This window comes from Lonchura striata, chromosome 8 (assembly GCF_050655825.1).
Source record: "Lonchura striata isolate lonStrDom1 chromosome 8, ASM5065582v1, whole genome shotgun sequence".
In the NCBI taxonomy this organism is placed as follows: Eukaryota; Metazoa; Chordata; class Aves; order Passeriformes; family Estrildidae; genus Lonchura; species Lonchura striata.
Window position 1 is genome coordinate 17,723,149 of NC_140710.1, and position 18,545 is coordinate 17,741,693.

Sequence of the window (18,545 nt, forward strand, 5' to 3'; positions counted from 1 at the left end):
AGCTCTGCATTAGAACAATAACTCTGCTTTATGCTGCTTTTCCTTTTGTCAACTTTTACATTCCTGCTGCTATGGGAGGCTGTCCAAGGATGAGAGTTTTCTGGAGCTGAGCTTAACAGGCCAACCCAGCGTGTTACATGAGATCTCAGTGCCAGCTGGGTGGAGCAGGGTGCTCTGCAGGCCTTTGTGGGACCACTTTTGATAATGTCTAACTGCCACTGAAGGGATTAGCTGGATATTTCTTGGACTTTGTGTAGAGAATCAATGGAGTGAATTCCACCAATGCAGAAGAGATGAGTGGTTGGCTGCTGCTTGATCTGAACTTAACATCAGGAAAGCTCTCTGGTACTCCTTTTATGTTAATGCCACGGAGGGTAATAAGCTGAAGTTTACACATATGCTAATCCCAGGGAACACTGCACAGCGAAATCAGTGCCACAATTTTAAGACTGAAGATAGTAAACTCAATGTACTTTGACCATTTTTTAGTTGTGCTTAGAAAAATTATTCTGTGGTCTCTGATCTGTTACTCATCTGTAGTGGTGTACAGAGGCAGGGTGCATTTTTATGGGAGATGGTGGTGTTATGACTACCTTTCAGCCAAGATACAATAAAAACCAGTTATTTTATTGAAGTAAAATAACTGAGTTGCTTGTGAGAACACTGTCCACGTGAGATACTGAACAGCAGCTGAGCTGTATGGATTGAGCTGTGCCAGAGGCTGATTTTTATTTGGTGGAAGTGGAGGTGTTAGAAAGGAACAGACGACAATAAAAACACTGGTGATGTGGCTCTCAGAGAAGCCAAAAGGAAGGGGTTTTTGCATTGATTTCTCTCTGGAAAGAAGTTTCATAGTATGAGCAAAGAAGTTGCTACTGTATCTGAGCTTCAAGTAGAAATGTCTGAAATAAATATGCAGTTTCATTGTCATTTTCTCTTTTTAGCACAACCGGCGTGTAGAACTGAGAACAAGTAGTGGAAGTTTTCACAAGTATAGAAATGACAAACCTCACTGAAGAGCTGTAGGCTGTCCATGAAGGAATTAGCGCAGTTCTTAGAAATTGTCCTCAAATGACTCAGAAATGACAGAGACTTTGTAGAGGCAACAAACTCCAAAAGTCTCATGGTTTAAAAACCAGGCTGTTGTGGCTCCAAGCGGTTGGGAAGATTGATGGAAGAGATGACCAGCAGCTCCCAGAAGAAGATTTTCTACAAAATTTGGGCATTCTGGAAAGAAAGGGCTAAGGGGGCTCACAAATCACTTCTGGCGAAAAAGGATTTTGCTTATTTGTGGAATCGGAGAATACAGGTAAGTGTTTAATTTTTACAAGACTTTTTCTACATTGATACTGTAGACACATGGTATAGGGATTTTTAGATGGCCTTGCACAGTTTTTAATATCTGGGGAACCTGATGTATTTCAGTTCCACATCAATTAAGAAGATTTTTGGGTGATATTGGTGGTCAGTGGCATGAAAAGATGTAAGTGCTGCAAACCTATTCTGGATCAAGGACTTGTTCTGGAATTGAGAAACAGCTTTTAAGTATGAATTAGACAAGGCACATCTAAGAAGAGCAAAAACAGGAGGGGAAGAAAACATTCCACTGGAATAGCTACAAGAAATCCAGAAAGTCATGTTTGTGAGGTACTGGTGTGGCAAAGGAAAACTCAGGGTTACCCTTGCATTGACAAGGAACCAAATGCTGTAAACTCAGCTGGGTGCAAGGGTGTCAATCAGAATTTCTGGGCTGTACAGTTCTTGGTACAGTATGTGTGTCTTCTCTGCCAGCATTGCACCAGATTATTTTTTTCACCCTCTTTAATTTTTTAATTTATTTGAAGGCAGCTGCAAGAAGGGAGTTTGCTGTGAATTCTGTTCTTAGATACTACAGGTTTCCTTGAGACTAATTTTGAAGAAGCAGGGGAATGCTTTTTAAAACAAATAAAGCAACAGAGATAAAAACTCAGGAGAAGCTGTTAATTTACATATTGGGACTGTGAAAAAAAAATATTTATCACAAGAAGAGTCATAAAGCCGAGTGGGAGTAGAGATGTCCCCTCACTGGTCCAGAGTTGCCATCTCTCCGAGCTCTGGTAGAAGCTGATGTTAGTGCTTAGCAGAGGAGAGCAGGTATTCCTACTCAGTAGTGCCTGATGCTGGCACTAAAGAGCTTTTTGTGCTGGAAGATTGGGAACAGCTAAAGGAAAAGCTTGGAAGCATAGGCAGCATGCTGACAGTTTTTAGGATCTCAGCTTTTGGACAGTCATGAAAGCTGGGCTACTCACTGTAACACTGTCAGTAATGTCCACAATAGCCCTGGCACTGGCTCTTATTTAACAGACCAAGTCTATTAGAAAAGGTAACAAAATTGAAATTTTGTAATCATTCCCAAAGAGGTGGTGATTGTAGAGGGTCAAGCTGTTCAGTACTGGAGACCACTGCTTTTTGAAAGCTGGATAGTTTTCAGCAGCTGGGGCAATGAAAAGCTAATCTGTGGGATTTTTTTGCATGGTTCTTGACAATAGGTGTGAAAAAAGAGAAAAAAAAATTGATTACTGCTTATATAAATATGGGTATTTTTATAGAAATTCATTGCTAAGTTGGAACAAATGAATTGTGGATAATTGTTTATCAGCAAAAGTTTTCTTATTTTAGGTAGAATGTGAGAGTTCTAAGAGAAATTTTAACTGTTAGGTTTCTTATGGTTCTGAAGTATGAATGAGTTACAGCTCCCTAAAAATGTCTTATTAACAACAAGTCATTAAAAAACTGACACAAACATTAGAAAAATTTCAATAAACTACAGCAGAAAGCTGTGACTATAACTGCTGTTATTAAGTATTTTGCAGGGACCCTTGGGACTTGCAGCAAGTGGGGAGGGGATCAGAATTTTCTGAATAGTAATAAGAATTTTTTTTTTTTTTTTCCCTAGCCAGCAGCAAGAGTTTCCATTTATGCTAACTTTCTGACAGCAGAAAGAAAAGGGATATATTTCTGGAATACTATGAAGGGGTAACAGAACTTTTAACAAATCTGTAGGTCTCATTCATAAGTTTCAAAACCAAACACCATCAAACCCCAGAACAGTCTGTGAAAAGATTACTTTCATGGTAAAATACAGCTTGTGGCAATCTGAAGTGATAGCTTTTGGGTTGTGCACATGTATTTGAGAGATTATTGTCTGCACAGGTGCCTTCTGGTTTTGTTCTTTTTTTCCTGTTAAAGCCAGAAGGGATGCTGGAATGTGCTGAAACATTTGAGCAAGAACTAGTACGTGAACAAATAACCTGCAGAAAACCTCAGGTCGCCACTCGAGGTCAAACACGATGCGAGTTGTTCCAAAGGTGTGCTGAGGAATACATTCAGTGCAGGGAGCTCTGCGTGAGCCCAAGCTGCAGGGAAAGGGCCTGAGCTGCTGAGCCTTGGCAGCACAAAGTGCCCTTGACCTTGGCACAGCCGGGGACTGGACGCTCAGGGACGTGGCAGGAGCCCACGGCCCCAGCCCGTGGGTTGTGAGGGGTAAAAGCCCTGGTGCTCCTTTGTTCCAGGCCCCCCCTCTGAGGCACCAGCTCCAGCTGTTACTGTGTTATTTAGTTATTGCAGGAGGATTAAATTATCTTCAGGAACAGGAGCCTGAGGCTCTGCCATGGGACAGCAGGACTGGTGAGGAAGCTTGGTGTGACCGAGTGTGGGATGTGCAGCTGGGAAGGGAAGGGGCCTCAGCCCCAGCTCCAGTGGTGTGAGAGAGACTGCCAGAGTGGCTCCCGGGTGGTCAGACAGGAACAGGGAAGCTTCCTTAACAGGGACTAGTTACCCTTGGGTACAAAAAAACAAGGGTGAATGTTGCACTGATAAACTGAAGAGAACAGGAAGCCTTGGCAATTCAGGAGGACCATTACACAATATGGTAAAAATCAGAAATGTGCAGTGGCTAACATTGCTCTTTGGTCTATTTCGTTTCACAACCCCTTGTGTAGTGAATGCAGACAGAATGGTAATTAAAAGTCTAGTGATTATTAATTATAATTTAATTATTAATTGTAAATAAAGTTGTAGTGATTGGCTTATGATGGCAGGCAGCATTCTAAGGTTTTTCGTGATGAAGTATCATTTCCTTGGAAAGCTATAACTGGCATAGTAAAGCCACTGCTTCCCATGGAGAGTGCCTGTGGCCAGGGCAGGCTGAGTGTTACTTCAGTGTCTCCATTTGCCAATAATCACCTAGAAAAAAGAGCAGAGGTTTGCTTCTTCCAGGAGCAGGCAGATGCTGCGAGCAGTGTTCTCCCAGGCTTTCTTCTGCAGTTTGTGTTGGTGCAGCTGCTGGCTGAAGGGGCACCAGATGGGCAAGATTTCACTCTGGCTGGCCCCAGAACTGAGGCAGTGGCTCTGGCAGCAGGGGATGGAAGAACAGGAGTGCCATGTCTGTTCTGTCCAGGCAAGGGGAGCAGAGGCTGTTCCCAGCAGTGCTTGTTCCTGGCCACCTTGGGACAGGCACAAGGGGTCAGGTGGGTATCACAGCTGGATTTAGGCTCAGTGAGGGCTGGTACTGACAGTGCCTCTGGGGACAGCCGACTGTCACCCCACATATATTATGTGCCACATTGTCCCATCAACTGTCCAGGTTACATGGGTGGTTTTGTGTATTTGGGCATTTCTAACCCCAACACAAGGGACTGTCTTGCTGTCATGATGATGGGAAGATCTTAATTCCAGGGCTTTGTGCTATGAACCACCATCCTTTTGTCTTTTTACCATGAAATGTCTTTCCATTTGTAAGCAGTAAGAAAATAACCAAATGGTGAAAGTCAACTAGACAGCAAAATACTGACAGCATGGGATGCAACTGTCAATCTGTCACTTATAGAAATGGAACAATAATTGTTGTTCCTCTTCAGAAATGTAGTTTATGCAGTCTCTTTAAAGGCATATTATTTAGTGCAGTGCAAGGAAAATTCCTTTTTCCTATCTGAAACCAATTTAATGTTAACTGATGAAACCATTAGAAGATACTGAGCCCAGTATGAATCCCTTTGGTGGAATACATGATGTGGAGGAGTGGCTTATCTTACAAAATGCCTGCCTCCATTTTGGAGGTAATGGGTTTTTTATTTTTTTGCTTTCTTAATAATAGAGGAAGAGAGAGGGATAGATCTGCTAGAATATTCTCCTTATCATCTTTGCAGCCTATGGTCTCATGGAGAGGAATAGCTGAGAGTTGAAAGGGGAAAAATCCTGACTATTGTGCTTTTCCTGAGATAAGAAATATTTTAGAATCCCTTGTCTCATGCATGAAGCCTGGTAAAAGGGTTCCATTTTAACATATGGAAGAGTTTTTGGGGAAAAACAGATCTTAGCCTCAGGAGTCTGCTTTTGACTCAGTTTGTCTGGGTGTTTTATATGTCTTTGAAAATGAATGTTAAAAGGGGGACTATGAGCTACACAAGCTGAGATGGCTGCATTGACCTCAAGAAGTGAAAGCACAATTGAAAAGGTCTGTTTTAAATGTTTAAGGAATTAATAATTGCTGAAAAGTGCAGATACTAGAAGAACAAGCATCTTATATGCCATGTACAGACAGATCTGGCACTCATGGGAGGCATTTGTGACAACAGTCTTCCAGTGGGTGACATTTATATACATGATAAAGAGACAAGACCTATTTATGTAAAATTTACAATGAGCTTTCTAATGTCATCAGTTTTTTTAGGCTTACAAAACTGCCTCTTATAAAATTAACTCCTCATGTCTGGCCATCATTCTTTGGGAGGTGTGGAGAACAGCCCCACGGGTGTGTGTGGCAGTGGGTGCACTGGGCAGCTGTGGGGACACACAGAGACACAGGACAGGATGCTGCTGGCCATGGACACGTGGCAGTAAAAATGGCTCTGGGCAAAAGCTGCTGCTGTTAGCCTGAGTGTGGCAAAACTGATACTCAGCCTGGAGGAGACTGAGGTGAGACCTCATTCCATGACAAGGGGCAGACACTGATCTCTTCTCCAGTGACAGGGACAGGACCCAAAGTTGTGTCAGGGAAGATTTAGGCTGGATATCAGGAAAAGGTTCTTCACCCAGAGGGTTGTCAGACACTGGAACAGGCTTCTCAGGGCAGTGGCCACAGCAACAGCCTGACAGGATTCTAGAGGTGTTTGGACAATGTTCTCAGGCACATGGTGTGACTTGTGAGGATGGTGCTGTGCTGGGACAGGAGTTGGATTTGGTCCTGTGGGTCCCTTCCAACTCAGATATACTATGGTTCTAGGAAAGTGCATCATTATCCCTGTTTTTTCCTGAAACTGTATTTGAGAGTTGGGAAGACACTTTTTATTGGTAAGGGGCCAGCAAACAATTACAAAATAGAAAAGAAATAGTGTCAAAATACTAAATGAGGGAGGAGGAAAAAGACATTGGACTAGAAACTGATGCTAAAACCAGTGTGAGGGAAGAGAGCAGAGAGTGCCAGACAGAGCACAGTGTGTTAGAGCAGAAAGTGTGAGTGGAGACCAGAGGCTGCAGCAAGGCTCTGTGTGTCTCCCTGCAGCCTCCTCTGAGCAGTGTCACTCATGTTACTTGGTCTTACAACCTCTGTAAACTCCAAGTGTAAGCACTGAATTCTTGGTTCCCTTGTTGAAGCAGGTGGCTTCTTCATGATGGAGATCAAGAGAAAACCATATGTGCTGACTTTAATTAAACTGGGAATTGCCTCTTGTGGTGAGAACCATGGTGAGAGGTTTGTAGCATTGTTCACCCAGAATGCTTTCTCATTTTCAATGTATGAATTGATAATCACTTTCAGTAGAAAGCCATAATCATTGTGTCTCTTGAAAGCAACAAGATTCTTTCATCTCTCAGACCCTTTCAACAAATGAAACCCAGTAATAGCTAGAGCTGTCCAATCTGAGTTAATTTTCTCAAGCAGAACTCTGCATGCTAGAATTTTTTTTTGAGTGGTAGATGGACAAGGTTTTGAATTCAGCCATCACTTGACATTTGTATCTTCAAAAGTCAGTATTTTGTTTTAGGATGTTGTAGGTGACACCTTTTGTGGGCGTTTGAAGGATATGCTCTCTCTGTAGGATGCATGTTTTTGTCCAGCCTTTCTGTAGGGAAAAGGCAATATGTACAGGGAGGATACATTTTGCTGAGCAACACTGTGAAAGGACAATTTCAACTTGAGAAATTCAAGGAGGTGAATGGGTTGCTCTGGGGAAGTGGTGGCCCCGTGAGGGCTCTGACCACATGCTTTGGCTGGCTGTGATCTCTCTTTATTCATTTTATGCTGTTTAATATCAGTAGTATGTATAGGAGAAGGTTTATGGTGTGGATGTGTGCTTCCCCAGCTCTCACAAAACTCTGCCTTCTTGCTGGGCCTGCTGTGTCCCTGGTTTAAAGCAGAATAAGCTGCATTTTGCTAAGAAGTTCACTAAACCATTCAGATGCTGTCTTAGATCTGGCAGCCTGCAGTGCATCAGAGTATTTTGATAAGCATCATGTCTCCTTGGAAACTACTACTTAGCAGTAACTCGACGCTACATTTGGAGTGTTATGATTAATTTAAGCCTTGCTTCTGCAAAGACACATGGTATGGGCCTCCTCCTACAGAAGTGCAGAGTCTTGTTGAGCTTATCAGAACAGCTCGCGTGTTCCAAAGTGTCCCTGTGGGGTTTAGGAATTCTCTGAATCTCTTCAGGCTCTGCTTTAAGCTCATTGGTTATAAATCTCACTTGTTATGCTTAGGTATATTTTAGGAGTCTGTTGTCTAATTTGATATTTTAAAAACATTTCTAAAAAGTCTACATCCACAGTTATGAATAAATATTAAGCTCCTTCTGAGGCCATTAAATAGTATTTTAATTAGGCTGGCAAAATTGCTTTCGGCTTGTCTTTAAAGTCTTTAGTATCTTACTTCGATTAACAAAATGGTAATCAAGATTAAATTCTAAAATGTAACCAAAGTAGGTCATATTTTTATTAACTGGAGAGAGATAATGAATGTGCCCTATATAAAGATTTGGATTAAATCTTCTGAGATGCTGAGGATAGTGTTTTAATTAAGGTAATCCTTATTGCATCTAGCCAACACTATTGCTGCTTAGGAATTTAAGATCTCAGTCATGCATATTAGTGCATTACCTCAATGAATCTAATAGAGATTTAATACTTGTATTTGAAGTAGCAATCTGTTATAAATTAAAAGAATTTGAATAATAAATTTAAATCATGTTATTCTTTTCAGAGTTTTATATAATTAAGGAACACATTCAATGCATTCATTAACACTTTGTAATTTCTGTAGTGCTAAGAAGGTGTGCTTTGTTGTTGCTCTTAAAGTAGTTGTTGTTTTCACCTGCTTGTAATATAGAGAAGTCCAGCTATTGCAGCAGTGTTATATATATCTGCTAAGTGTCTCCCTAATCCCCCAGGTATTTGGGACATTTGACATAAGGGATGAGACCGTGTGTACTATCCCACTGAATGCTAGAGTGGGGTTCGCAATATGATGCTTTAAAATTAAATTAAGGATATAAATAATATATTAATATAGAATAAAAATAAAATAATGCTTTAAAATGCTTAAAAAATTGGCAGAAGGGTTACTGATTTGCACTCTTAAGTTGCAGTGCAAACTGAAGATTTTGTCTGTGGTACTGGCAAAAGGACTGTACTTGATGCAGTACATTGTATTCTCCCAGTATAGATGTGTATGCAAAGGCAGTACTCATCTGATTTCAGTGAGAAGTAGCTTAGAAGTCTAGGCAATTTTTGCGTATTAAATAACATAACTGGAGGCTTTTACACTGCATATATTCTGAGCATCTTTTTTCCATGAAGACATTACTGTTCCTGTGATTTCTAGGTTGCATTTCTGAACTCTGCTCTGTATTAATCCGTGGGAGTAACAGCTCCAAGCGCAGCGGGCAGACACTTCCTCACACAGCGCTTTGCTCTCGGTGTGCGCTGTGCTGCCAGGGTTAGCTGGGCTTTGACTGAGAGCTTTTATAATACCCTGCTCTGACTTAGGAGAAATGCTAATTGTTGAACTCAGCTTAGCCTGAGAAATACTGGTTGGAGTGTACTGAGGTCCTGTCTGTCTCAGCACTTGTGCCCTCTAGGCAGCTGATGGGATGCTTGTAGAGCAAGGATAAGGAATGGGCAGTATCTGCAGAAAGGCTTCTCCCTAGTCCATTTGTTTTGGTCTTTTTACTTGCATTGGCTTCTCCTGAGGAGACCAACTATCACTTAAAATAGGTGATGCACAGGGACTTTCTAGCCAGAAAAGAGCCCCACTCCCCACAGGAAAGGAAGAATGTTGACAGCAAATCTGCCATCTTCTTCCATTAAAAACTCCCCCATGCTGATGTTACTACCATTGTGCCAGATCTTTCCATTTCACATGGTGGGATGCACAGAAGAGTCAAAGCAGTTTTGGATGTGCTTTGTCAGGTTCCTATAGGGGTAGGGATTTCCTTACCCCTTTTAATTCTGCTCTTCCTCATGGGAGAAAACCATACTGACATTCAAATTTTTGTTTCCATAAATGTAGCCCTGCTGCTCCTTTGGGAAGCATGCTGCATAATTCTTATCTCTTGGGCATTTATGGTCATCAGAAACAGTATCGTTCTTGCTCACAAATGAAAAGCAAATCAATGGGAAGATCATAAAGATTATCTTTATTACCTTCCTCCCTGCAGAACTCCACAACCATAAAGCAATGTTCTATAAATTAACATTGTTCTATAAATTAATGTAAAAGAATATTCCTGTTAGGAGTTTCCTGTTATATGCAGTCAAGTAATATTAAATAATTTATGTCAAAGTCACTGAATATAACATATTCTTGCTCTCTGTAGATGGCAACTACTAGATTAGTCACAGATGAATATTTCTCTCATTGGGGATGGATAATTTTGCTATCTTTGATCTGATGTTCTGTTTTGTGTTTTAGTGGGGAATATAAAGAGAAGCCAAGACTATGTAGTACAACAGGACAAGCTTGTTTAGGTTCTTCACTAACTGTTGATGTTCACTATTTGTTACAGATATGTCCTTTAAATGTGTAATTGATATATGAACTTTACACTAATTTACACTGTTTGTTTTTTTGGCATAATTGGTTGGAAAACTACAACCTTTTCTCTGTTTGTTATACTTTGGATTCTGGTTGCAGTGATTCTGCCTCTCTCCTCTATTTTAGCATTCCCTAGATTGATGCTGAAAATTACATGTTATTTTTTCCTCCTTCATAAAGCTGTGTCACAGAAGTAGAAAGACCTCAGCTATTGAGATCAAAGGTTGCTCAACTTTGCTGGATAGCATGGCACAAAGTTCGGCTGTGATGAATGGTGCCAGGACTTGAAATAAGAGTAGCAAGTCTAAGAGCATGAGTCACTGTACTAGGTCTTCATGTCTGCAGAAAATTTGTGTGAACTGCTGGCTGAAAGCATTGACAATTTTCCATTAGTAATGAATTACAGTAGTAATTTCATTAATTTCTTCACCTCAGTCAGGATATGTTGGTGTAAGTTGCTTAACCAAGCATCAGAGGAGCCATTGCTGTTAACCTTTAGTCCTTTGGTGTGTAACCAGGACCAGTTAAGAAGTAAATTAGTGTAGCATCCCTTTTAAAAAAAATTACTTCAGATAAGCAGTGGACATAATTTTTGCCTGTTTTTAATTTAATAGCAGGTTTATAGTTTTATGCAAAACCATTCACATTACAGCTGACCCTCTGGGAACTGGGCTTTTTCGTGTGTGTAATTTGGTGTCTTTAATAATCTGCTGTCTGTTAAATCCAGCACAGGCTTGATTAATGAATTGTGATGAACCAATGCATTAATTTACAGGTTTGGTCTAATACCCTAAAAGGCTACATCAGTGCTTCCAGTTATTAATGTTAATAAACTTGAGAGAGAAAGCAAAGTGAGGAGGGGTAAAGGAAGGTAGTATGTGGCAAGTTTTGTCTTTATTCAAGCATTTATTTCTGCAGCTACTTTTCTTACAAAAGAATTGCAAAAGCGCTTGACAACAGACATCAAATGGAGAACAGCTTAGTAGTGTTTGAAAAGACTGTAGAATTTCTGAGGCTGTCTGTGTTCCATAGTCAAATCTTTTTTTCTGTGCTGAAAGTCCATATTCAACATAGGTTTTCATGCTGTTTTTCTAAATACTGTGTAATAGTTTTGAAACCCGTTGTTGCTAAATCTGTGGCTGAAACACAGTCTTGAATATGAATTTCTCTGAAAAGTCACTCCAGAAGCCTGGCTGGTAATAGGTTGGTGTGCATATAAGGAGGCATATGCATGAGAATGGTGGATATTTGACACTGACAAAATTTGCTATGATGAGCAACTCATTTCTAAGATGATATTGAAGCTTTTAAGACTATCCTTTTGAAGACTTTAAATAAATCTGCAAGCTAAATTGCAAAATTTTATTCCATTTCATTTTTAAAAAAATCCTTCATGTGTCTATTGCATGTAATGATTCCAAAGAGTAGAGTATATTCTGTTCAGTCTCAAAAGAGCTGGTACATTGAGAAAAGGGAATAGTAATTGAATTTATTTATTTTTTATTGAGAAAGTAGGGTTTGGGAATGGGATAGTAATATGGTGTGAAGATTTTAGGGAGGTGTAAAAAAAGTATGAAATTTTGTCTTTGATGCTGAGCCTTTAGATCTTGAAAACATCTTAAAACAGCATAGAAGTTCAAAGAAGGAGCTATGTGTCCTCTCTCCTTGGTTATTAGCTCACAGTACTGGAACTTAGACTTCTTCAAATTACAATTCAAGCCTGGCCTTGTTCTGATAAATATAATCTAAGAATTATTATTTTAGACATTGATGTATCCATCTTTCTGTCTATTAAAATATAGCATGACGTTTAAAGCCCATTTTAGCAATCATGCCTCAGGCATTGTCTTTCTAGTGGGGCACAGGAATTTTCACTTGTCCTTGAGATAAATGACACTGGTATAGAATTGGCATCTCTTAAGTCTTGCTTCAGCATCCATGGCACCAAAGTATTGCTGGAAACATTGGAATGAGACAGAGAAATAACACTGTTTAGACAGAACAAAATAAATTCCCCGTTTCTGTTGCTTCTTTCACTTCCTTACTGGTAGGGAGAGAATAATTTCTGCTACATCTTGGCTATTTTAATAGGATTCAGAATGCATGATCACATTAGATACTGTACCTGAGGCAATCTGTGTTTAGACTGGTGATAATTACATGCAAAAGTCATTCAACAATGAGGCAATTAATGCTGATGAACTTTAATAAAGTCAGCTGTCAGCAATAGATATTGCTGGCAAGTTTCCTAATCCTATATTTATAATACTTTGAAATTCCCTTCTGTTCTATTCTATAATGCATTTCTGTTCAATGTGTTAAAAAAAACCACCAGAAAATACTGCCAGCAACATATTTATATATGGCACAAATATGAACAAAGAGGTCAGAAGTCAGCCTGCTTACCAGATTTACTGCAGTGATTGGTATTTACCAAAGAAGATGATAGACAGAACAAGGCAAATCCTCTAACTCTCTCAGCAGAGGCAAGGGAAAGCATTAGATAAGGAACACAGAGCTTACATTTCCCCTCATTGTTGATTAACAAGCATTAAATTATGTTTAATGTCAAATGTAGGCAGGTCATTGTAATGTGGTGTCAGTGTAAATTAGAAGATCAAGCCAGTTAGTGTCTGGGATTTGCAAAATTCTCGAATCTTTGTCTTTTGCTGCAGAGACATACTTTTGTGAATTTCTTAGTTATCCTAATTGGTTATATGATCAGATTAATTTTGTCATTGGAAAATTCCATTTTAAAATTCCATTTTTCTTTGGAACAGAAAGCAGAAAGTGACTCCCAAGCTTTTTTGCCTTTCCAGCACAGGCAACTATGACATGGCAAGGAGTGGCCAATGGAGGAATGAAGTGTCCTCCTCATTAAACTTTATTGAGCATTACAAAGGCCATGCAAACCCCTGTGTGCCTTTTCCTGGGGATCAGTTGCTTTGGTGGGCTGCAGTTCAGGAACTACTCCTCTGCCATGAGGAAGATGGAAAATATGGAAAAACCTGCTACAGGGTACAGATGAGATAGCTACCACAAGGGTACGGAGCCTTCTGTGAAATGATATAAAAAGTCTAAATATGGAAGTAGTTTTAAAATGGCAAAAATAGATTTTTTTCTCTTTCCTAATCTAGTCAAATTCATATAAATCATGTGCCATTGTAGAGCTGTTATATGTTTAGGTATGAGCTTCCTCTGGGTCTCCTGAAGAGCTGTTCTAACAGGAGCACTGCAAACTGCCAGTTTGAGGAGGGACTGTTCTTGTCAGAAGCTTTCTCCCTCGTTTTTAGGCAGCAAGGTGTTCTTCTTCCTTGTATGTTTTCTCATTAATATATAAAGGCATTATGTCTAAGGCCACAGATGGCCAGAGGGAATATCCTTGTAGTGTATGTGTTCTCCTCCTTTTCCCTGTTGGCTGGGATGAGACCCCTTTCCTGCATGCACTGGTGGTCTCAGCCAACATGACTCTTCTCACACTCTTCCTTTATCTGCCTTGAGCAAAAGCAGTGTTGGCAATCCCACAGGGCAGTGAGCAGCTCTTAAATACAGGTTCAGTAGCTGAAACTACCTAGTATTTTCTATTTTAGCTGTTGTACTATGTTAATCATTAAAAAACATACACAGCTGAGGAAAATCTGTTTATGGTGGCTGAAAGTGTGTTGTGAGTGTTAAGGTTGCAGATGATTCATGTGTGTAAGCCTTTGGTTTTAGTTAGAAAAAACTCTGGGATGAGGTTAAGTCTCTAGGGTGAGGCTGGAGATGAATCACAGCTGGATTTTGGCTTTTGGCTTTAACATCTACAATCTCTTTTCAGCAGTTGACAGAAAGATCACATTGTGTTAGAGAAGCCGTACAAAATTCCTGCTGTTTTAACCTGAAATAATATGATTGAAAGGTTGAAAGTTGGAAATGGAAAATGTAATGGAAAATGTTTGTCATGAAATGTTGGAGGCAATGTGCAGCAAAGCCCCAGCAGGAGACAGGTGAGAGTCAGGAGAGTCTCACCTGGGTCTCTCTGGCAATGGAAAATGTCTGTTTTGGCCTGCCTGGCTTTGGCTGCTTGTGTCCTTCAGGAGTGAAAGTAGAAGGGAGAGAGGAAACTGAGGTAGGGACTCTGGGGACAGTGAGGAGAGGAGGGCCTTGGCCCAGCAAGGTGGAAAGGCACAGGCCCTGGGGACTCAGAAGAGAGGCAGTGGTGAATAAAGAAGATAATGATGTAGAAAAAAAATGGGGTTGGGGGTCCACATCTTTTCCTGCTTGCACTGAAGCGGGTGACAGCAGCATGGAGTAGCTTTTACTTGCTAGTTAGATCTGTAAAGTATTGAAACATCTGTTACACTGTGTAATGACTCCTTGAATTGCTCAGGCACTTATGGCATAAGGCAATGCTGCATAAACAAGCTTGTCTCTAAAGTCAAGTGTAGGACATTCCTGTGGTTTTCTAACTTCTCCACTCTTTGTTAGGAGTAATGGTCTTTTCCAGTGATTGGGTTGCTTATTCTGCCTGTGGAGGAGGTTTGTACAGAGATATTTCTTTTTGTGTTACATCAGTACAAGACAAAACACTTTTAAATAGGAGGAGGCTGACAAGCATCCAGATTAGGATGCTAAGACCTGGATGGGTGGAAAGCTGTGAGGATAGAAACCCAGGGTAGTTCTCAGAGGGTTATGGGTAGGTCTTGCTCTGCATGTCACAAGTGTGGTACCAGGGTCTGTCCCAGGATCTGTCCTGTTTGACATCCCTGTCAGTCACCTGGGGAGGTGACAAGGTGCACTCTCATCAAGTGTGCAGGTGTCACCAGCTGCAGCTGGGGGAAGGATACCAATTAACATACTCGAGGGCTGCTCTTTAGGGAGAATTAACCAGGCTGGAGAAGAGAGCTGCCAGAGATCTCATGGAATTCAATGGCAACAAATGCAAAGCTGTGCCATGGACAACCATGGGGGTGCCCTGGGATGGGCTGTCTGGGGACAGCTCTGTGGAAAAGTGCAGCAGAAATGAAGGTTGATAGCATCCTGGGCTCTTAGCAGGAGCAAAGCCAGGAAGCTGAGGAAAGTGATTATCTCCTTCTCAGGACTTGCTAGATCTTGTCTAGATATCCATCAGGTTTGTACCTCCAATGCAATAATGACATCCTTAAAGTGGATTTCAGTGAAGGGCCAGCAGCCTGGTCTGGGGCTGGAGCCCTGTGAGAAGAGGTGAGGGAAGGGGACTTACTCAGCCAGGGGAGGGCATGGAGGATGGATTTGTCACCTTCCAGCAGCCTGCTGGAGGCACTTTCCCCATTGGAGGGGCTTTTCTCCATCGTGGTGGGAGCTCTAGCAGGGGGGCTCTGCAGCCTCCACTCTTGGAGGTTTTCAGGAACCTGACAAAGCCCAGAGTGACCTGGCCTGGTCTCCTCGCTGACCCTGTCCTGAGCCCAGGCTGGACAGGATGGACTCCCATGCTCCCTTCCAAGCTGAATTGTTGGACAATTGAATATAAAATGGGGGAAGAAAAGAAGAGTTGATCAAAATATATTGCTCAAAATTTCAGTGTGACACCCTCATGTTGTGACTCTTAAAGATTTAGCTTTCTGTGGACTCCCTAGTCCAGAATCTGTTTGTCCAGTGTAAATGCAAATGTTTAAACATTTGCATTTATTCTGGTTGGATAATTACTTGAAAATAATGCTGTAGGCTAATTTACCTGCTTTTATAACCGTGGAGATATTTGTAACTTCAGATGGGGCCCTTAAAGGTCTTTTTTTCCTTTCCGCTTTTTTATTTTTTTGATATTTCCCTTCTAGAGATTTTATGTTGTGATTTTTTTTTTTTTTTTTTAGAGATTGATTTTACCCACTTATTTGAAAAACTGGTAGTCTATGATGGGGTATGTTTGTTTGTATGTTTTAAGTACCATGCAGGCACAGGGAAATAGACAACTTTCAAGAATAGTCTGAAAGATGCAGAGTCCCACTTTTTCATACGGGAGGTTGTAAAATTCAGCTGCTGGTGCCACCTGAGCAAAAGCAATTCCTTTTCTAGGTGCATGAATGAGTCATGCATTGTACTAGAGTTTGTGATTTAGGCAGATGTGCTTCATCTCTCACTTCCAGCAGTACGATACAGCAGTTCCTGCACTCAGCTCCCACAGCTCAGGGGCAGCACACGAGCTGCTGGTGCTGTCCTAACCCATGGATGGGTCTGTGCTTGCACAGCTCTGCCTGTAAGAAACGGCAGGATTAGGAGAAGAAATGGCATGTAGTGGTTTGGTTTGTCCTCAAGACGAGGTCATTGCAAGATATGTTGGTCCAAGGTGTCCTGGTGAAGTGGCCCGAGCTCCTGAGCAGGCAGCCAGCACTGAGCAGTGGCTCCTGTGAGAGGCTCAGTGTGTCCAGAGCGCTGTGTTTAGTGGAGTACAAGGGTGTAGAAGAGGCTGTGTAGAGACCCCATGTGCAGGAGCCTGGTGCCCCCGTGCTTGGGGTTTGACATGAACCCCTCGAGTCTCTGCACAGCAGCCCCTCAGAGCCTGCAGAGCCCTGTCCCCAGGGCTCCCGAGGGGCCTTCGGATGTCAGGTAAGTAGCAATTACTAATCGTTAGGCTGAGATTATTCACACTGTTTGCTTTCCTCACATTCATTCCTCCATTGTTCAAATAAAGTGACATTTAGTAGAAACTTACAGTGGAGCTTTTTATCCCCCTTTCAGCGATTTATTTGATTTCATTGATCTTTTTAACGCATAATCAAACTGACTTTTGTATCCAGAAACTGTCCGATCTTACCCCTTTTATTTTCCCGTGTACTGAAGGAACAGTTCAGTCTTGCAGCGCTCAGCAGTCTTTGTTAGAGCCAAGTTTGGGCCGGGGCTGTGGAGCAGTCTGAGCTTTCGCATGTCCTGGTGCGGGACAGGGGAGCGGAGCCGGGGCTCTCCCCTGGCAGCCAGGGGGAGATGCCGCAGGCGGGGGGGACCCCGGCACCGCGGGGCTCCTCCCGGGCTCTTCTTTAAACGAGGACGAGGGCTCGTTGCTAAAATCGGGATCCTAATATCAGGCATGTCCTTTTAAACCCGGCAAGGGCCGCGATCGGAGGAAGTTTTTGAGGGGAAATTTTTGTGGAATTGCCAGCTTGTCTGGTAAATCACCTGTCTGAAGATAACGGCATTTTAACTAGACGAACAGACATTTTGGAACATTCCCCGCTGGTCTTTCCCCTCTCTGAGTGCCAGAAGGAGCCGGACGGTGTGGAAGCAGACGGCGGAGGGAGCGGTACGTGTCTCGGGGAGCAGGACCCGGCGGGCCGGCGCGGGCGGTGTCGCGGCCGGAGCTGCCCCTTCGGCGGGCGGAGCGGCGGCAGCGCCTCCGCGGCTCCGCCAGGGGCTGCTCGAGCACCGCGGCGGCGGCCGGGCCGGCCCGGGCCCCGCTCGGCTCCGAGCGCCCCCAGCTCCGCTCCCCCCGCTCCGCTCTGCTCCGAGCGCCCCCCGCTCCGCTCCCCCCGCTCCGCTCTGCTCCGAGCGCCCCCCGCTCTGCTCCCCCAGCTCTGCGCCCCCAGCTCCGAGCGCCCCCCGCTCCGCTCTGCTCCGAGCGCCCCCCGCTCTGCTCCGCTCCGAGCGCCCCCCGCTCTGCTCCCCCAGCTCCGAGCGCCCCCCGCTCTGCTCCCCCAGCTCCGCGCCCCCCGCTCCGCTCCCCCAGCTCTGCTCCCCCAGCTGCGCTCCCCCGCTCCGCACCTAGCCCCTGCCGGCCCCCCCGCCAGCCCCACATGCCCTACATAAATTTCATTATTTTTTATGTTTAAAAATTATAATTATTTAAAAAAATTATTATTATTTAAAAAATATTATTGCTTTTATTTTTATTTTTTTTTTTTAATTCCCCCCGCCCCTTCCACCCTCTCCCCCCACCCCGAGGCATGAGCGCGGTGATTTAAACTCGCCCGCCGGTGCGCTGTGAAGGGCCGAGCGCCGCTCAGCCCCGGCAATGATCAGAGAGGAACGCGCTCGCAGGGATAACTCACGCGTCTCCCTTCCATGAGGCGGTGTCAGCGCGATTTTTACCTTGGCTATATGCCAAACGCAGTGTCGTACTGCCTGCTTATTCCTCTTCCCGTGCTCTGGAGTGGTTGGCTTCTTTCTGCTTGGTTTCTGTAAAATAATGATTTGAAAATGCATTGTTTTAACATTGGAATTAATCTAAAACGCCCTAAAAATGTTTCTAGCAATGCTACCGTTCAAAAGGTTGATCTGGGATGGAGACCACCACATTAGGTTTTCCTTCAGTGCAGAAGTATGTAAGGTAATAAGGCATTGAGTAATGCATTTATTGTTTTCTCAAGGCTGATATCTCACTTGTAATAGTTAATGAGTTTACACCAGAGATACAATATATTGAAATAAGCAAAGGCAAGGCTTTACAGATTTCATTGCAATTTATGGAGAAAATCTGGTGTCAAGCAAAAAGTCCATTTTGTGTTTTCTGAAAGTGAAGTAAAGGTAA

The 18,545-nt window shown here is 42.7% G+C and overlaps 1 protein-coding gene across 1 annotated transcript in view; it reads left to right on the forward strand.

The window, feature by feature from the left end:
- Positions 1–1,994: 1,994 nt before the first annotated feature.
- LOC116183123 (uncharacterized) overlaps positions 1,995–18,545 on the forward strand; it is a 196,296-nt gene continuing 179,745 nt past the window's right edge. The window contains exon 1 of the mRNA XM_085586534.1: positions 1,995–17,321. The gene's annotated coding sequence lies outside the window, so the exon portion shown is untranslated. The remainder of the gene's footprint in view (positions 17,322–18,545) is intronic.